This window comes from Papaver somniferum, chromosome 9 (assembly GCF_003573695.1).
Source record: "Papaver somniferum cultivar HN1 chromosome 9, ASM357369v1, whole genome shotgun sequence".
Taxonomy (NCBI): domain Eukaryota; kingdom Viridiplantae; phylum Streptophyta; class Magnoliopsida; order Ranunculales; family Papaveraceae; genus Papaver; species Papaver somniferum.
In genome coordinates, this window is record NC_039366.1 from 201728249 (window position 1) to 201733568 (window position 5320).

Below are 5320 nucleotides of genomic sequence, written 5' to 3' on the forward strand. Positions count from 1 at the left end.
GTCTTTTCGAGTGTGTATTATTCGAATGTACACTCGAAACTGCTCTAAGTAGAAAAATCTTGTTTATGTGGCCTAGATTTCAAAATTTGGCTAAAATATCAAGATCATGTGGGTCTATAGACCAACATGTCCTGATCAATAGCATGTTTTCAATCAAAATAGACACCTCTTGAGCTAAATTATAGCGTTCGAGTCTTTTCGAGTGTGTATTTTTCGAATGTACACTTGAAACTGCTCTAAGTAGAAAAATCTTGTTTATGTGGCCTAGACTTCAAAATTTGGCAAAAATATCAAGATCATGTGGGTCTATAGACCAACATGTCCTGATAATTAGCATGTTTTCAATCAAAATAGACATCTCTGGAGCTAAATTATAGCGTTCGAGTCTTTTCGAGTGTGTATTTTTTGAATGTACACTTGAAACTGCTCTAAGTAGAAAAATCTTGTTTATGTGGCCTAGACTTCAAAATTTGGCTAAAATATCAAGATCATGTGGGTCTATAGACCAACATGTCCTGATCAATAGCATGTTTTCAATCAAAATAGACATCTCTGGAGCTAAATTATAGCGTTCGAGTGTTTTCGAGTGTGTATTTTTTGAATGTACACTTGAAACTGCTCTAAGTAGAAAAATCTTGTTTATGTGGCCTAGACTTCAAAATTTGGCTAAAATATCAAGATCATGTGGGTCTATAGACCAACATGTCCTGATAATTAGCATGTTTTCAATCAAAATAGACACCTCTTGAGCTAAATTATAGCGTTCGAGTGTTTTCGAGTGTGTATTTTTCGAATGTACACTCGAAACTACTCTAAGTAGAAAAATCTTGTTTATGTGGCCTAGACTTCAAAATTTGGCTAAAATTTCAAGATCATGTGGGTCTATAGACCAACATGTCCTGATCATTAGCATGTTTCCAATCAAAATAGACACCTCTTGAGCTAAATTATAGCGTTCGAGTCTTTTCGAGTGTGTATTATTCGAATGTACACTCGAAACTGCTCTAAGTAGAAAATTTGTGTTTATGAGGCCTAGGCTTCAAAACTTGGCTAAAATATAAAGATCATGTGGGTCTATAGACCAACATGTCCTGATAATTAGCATGTTTTCAATCAAAATAGACATCTCTTGAGATAAATTATAGCGTTCGAGTCTTTTCGAGTGTGTATTATTCGAATGTACACTCGAAACTGCTCTAAGTAGAAAATTTGTGTGTATAAGGCCTAGGCTTCAAAACTTGGCTAAAATATCAAGATCATGTGGGTCTATAGACCAACATGTCCTGATAATTAGCATGTTTCCAATCAAAATAGACACCTCTTGAGCTAAATTATAGCGTTCGAGTCTTTTCGAGTGTGTATTTTTCGAATGTACACACTCGAAACTGCTCTAAGTAGAAAATTCGTGTTTATGAGGCCTAGGCTTCAAAACTTGGCTAAAATATCAAGATCATGTGGGTCTATAGACCAACATGTCCTGATAATTAGCATGTTTCCAATCAAAATAGAAACCTGTGGAGCTAAATTATAGCGTTCGAGTCTTTTCGAGTGTGTATTATTCGAATGTACACTCGAAACTGCTCTAAGTAGAAAATTCGTGTTTATGAGGCCTAGGCTTTAAAACTTGGCTAAAATATCAAGATCATGATGGCCTATAGACCAACATGTCCTGATAATTAGCATGTTTTCAATCAAAATAGACATCGGTTGAGCTAAATTATAGCGTTCGAGTCTTTTCGAGTGTGTATTATTTGAATGTACACTCGAAACTGCTCTAAGTAGAAAATTCGTGTTTATGAGGCCCAGCCTTAAAAACTTGGATAACATATCAAGATCATGTGGGTCTATAGACCAACATGTCCTGATCAATAGCATGTTTCCAATAAAAATAGAAACCTGTTGAGATAAATTATAGCGTTCGAGTCTTTTCGAGTGTGTATTATTCGAATGTACACTCGAAACTGCTCTAAGTAGAAAAATCTTGTTTATGTGGCCTAGACTTCAAAATTTGGCTAAAATATCAAGATCATGTGGGTCTATAGACCAACATGTCCTGATCATTAGCATGTTTCCAATCAAAATAGAAACATGTGGAGCTAAATTATAGCGTTCGAGTCTTTTCGAGTGTGTATTTTTCGAATGTACACTCGAAACTGCTCTAAGTAGAAAATTCGTGTTTATGAGGCCTAGGCTTCAAAACTTGGCTAAAATATCAAGATCATGTCGGTCTATAGACCAACATCTCCTGATAATTAGCATGTTTTCAATCAAAATAGACATCTCTTGAGGTAAATTATAACGTTCGAGTCTTTTTGAGTGTGTATTTTTCGAATGTACACTCGAAACTGCTCTAAGTAGACAAATCTTGTTTATGAGGCCTAGATTTCAAAACTTGGATAAAATATCAAGATCATGTGGCTCTATAGACCAACATGTCCTGATAATTAGCATGTATTTAATCAAAATAGACACCTCTTGATCTAAATTATAGCGTTCGAGTCTTTTCGAGTGTGTATTTTTCGAATGTACAGTCGAAATTGCTCTAAGTAGAAAAATCTTGTTTATGTGGCCTAGACTTCAAAATTTGGCTAAAATATCAAGATCATGTGGGTCTATAGACCAACATGTCCTGATCATTAACATGTTTCCAATCAAAATAGACACCTCTTGAGCTAAATTATAGCGTTCGAGTCTTTTCGAGTGTGTATTTTTCGAATGTACAGTCGAAACTGCTCTAAGTAGAAAAATCTTGTTTATGTGGCCTAGACTTCAAAACTTGGATAAAATATAAAGATCATGTGGGTCTATAGACCAACATGTCCTGATAATTAGCATGTTTTCAATCAAAATAAACATCTCTTGAGCTAAATTATAGCGTTCGAGTCTTTTCGAGTGTGTATTATTCGAATGTACACTCGAAACTGCTATAAGTAGCAAATTCGTGTTTATGAGGCATAGGCTTCAAAACTTGGATACAATATAAAGATCATGTGGGTCTATAGACCAACATGTCCTGATCATTAGCATGTTTCCAATAAAAATAGAAACCTGTTGAGCTAAATTATAGCGTTCGAGTCTTTTCGAGTGTGTATTATTCGAATGTACACTCGAAACTGCTCTAAGTAGAAAAATCTTGTTTATGTGGCCTAGATTTCAAAATTTGGCTAAAATATCAAGATCATGTGGGTCTATAGACCAACATGTCCTGATCATTAGCATGTTTCCAATCAAAATAGACACCTCTTGAGCTAAATTATAGCGTTCGAGTCTTTTCGAGTGTGTATTATTCGAATGTACACTCGAAACTGCTCTAAGTAGAAAATTCGTGTTTATGAGGCCTAGGCTTCAAAACTTGGCTAAAATATCAAGATCATGTGGGTCTATAGACCAACATGTCCTGATAATTAGCATGTTTCCAATCAAAATAGAAACCTGTGGAGCTAAATTATAGCGTTCGAGTCTTTTCGAGTGTGTATTATTCGAATGTACACTAGAAACTGCTATAAGTAGCAAATTCGTGTTTATGAGGCATAGGCTTCAAAACTTGGCTAAAATATCAAGATCATGATGGCCTATAGACCAACATGTCCTGATAATTAGCATGTTTTCAATCAAAATAGACGCCTCTTGAGCTAAATTATAGCGTTCGAGTCTTTTCGAGTGTGTATTATTCGAATGTACACTCGAAACTGCTCTAAGTAGAAAATTCGTGTTTATGAGGCCTAGGATTCAAAACTTGGCTAAAATATCAAGATCATGTGGGTCTATAGACCAACATGTCCTGATAATTAGCATGTTTTCAATCAAAATAGACATCGGTTGAGCTAAATTATAGCGTTCGAGTCTTTTCGAGTGTGTATTATTTAAATGTACACTCGAAACTGCTCTAAGTAGAAAATTCGTGTTTATGAGGCCTAGCCTTAAAAACTTGGATAAAATATCAAGATCATGTGGGTCTATAGACCAACATGTCCTGATCATTAGCATGTTTCCAATCAAAATAGACACCTCTTGAGCTAAATTATAGCGTTCGAGTCTTTTCGAGTGTGTATTATTCGAATGTACACTCGAAACTGCTCTAAGTAGAAAATTCGTGTTTATGAGGCCTAGACTTCAAAACTTGGCTAAAATATCAAGATCATGTGGGTCTATAGACCAACATGTCCTGATCATTAGCATGTTTCCAATCAAAATAGACACCTCTTGAGCTAAATTATAGCGTTCGAGTCTTTTCGAGTGTGTATTATTCGAATGTACACTCGAAACTGCTCTAAGTAGAAAATTCGTATTTATGAGGCCTAGCCTTCAAAACTTGGCTAACATATGAAGATCATGTGGTTCTAAAGATCAACATGTCCTCATAATTAGCATGTTTTCAATCAAAATAGACACCTCTTGAGCTAAATTATAGCGTTCGAGTCTTTTCGAGTGTGTATTTTTCGAATGTACACTCGAAACTGCTCTAAGTAGAAAAATCTTGTTTATGTGGCCTACACTTCAAAATTTGGCTAAAATATCAAGATCATGTAGGTCTATAGACCAACATGTCCTGATCATTAGCATGTTTTCAATCAAAATAGACACCTCTTGAGCTAAATTATAGCGTTCGAGTCTTTTCGAGTGTGTATTATTCGAATGTACACTCGAAACTGCTCTAAGTAGAAAAATCTTGTTTATGTGGCCTAGATTTCAAAATTTGGCTAAAATATCAAGATCATGTGGGTCTATAGACCAACATGTCCTGATCATTAGCATGTTTCCAATCAAAATAGACACCTCTTGAGCTAAATTATAGTGTTCTAGTCTTTTCGAGTGTGTATTTTTCGAATATACACTCGAAACTGCTCTAAGTAGAAAATTCGTGTGTATGAGGCCTAGGCTTCAAAACTTGGCTAAAATATCAAGATCATGTGGGTCTATAGACCAACATGTCCTGATCATTAGCATGTTTCCAATAAAAATAGACACCGGTTGAGCTAAATTATAGCGTTCGAGTCTTTTCGAGTGTGTATTTTTTGAATGTACACTCGAAACTGCTCTAAGTAGACAAATCTTGTTTATGAGCCCTAGATTTTAAAATTTTGCTAAAATATCAAGATCATCTGGGTCTATAGACCAACATGTCCTGATCATTAGCATGTTTCCAATAAAAATAGAAACCTGTTGAGCTAAATTATAGCGTTCGAGTCTTTTCGAGTGTGTATTATTCGAATGTACACTCGAAACTGCTCTAAGTAGAAAATTCGTGTTTATGAGGCCTAGGATTCAAAACTTGGCTAAAATATCAAGATCATGTGGGTCTATAGAACAACATGTCCTG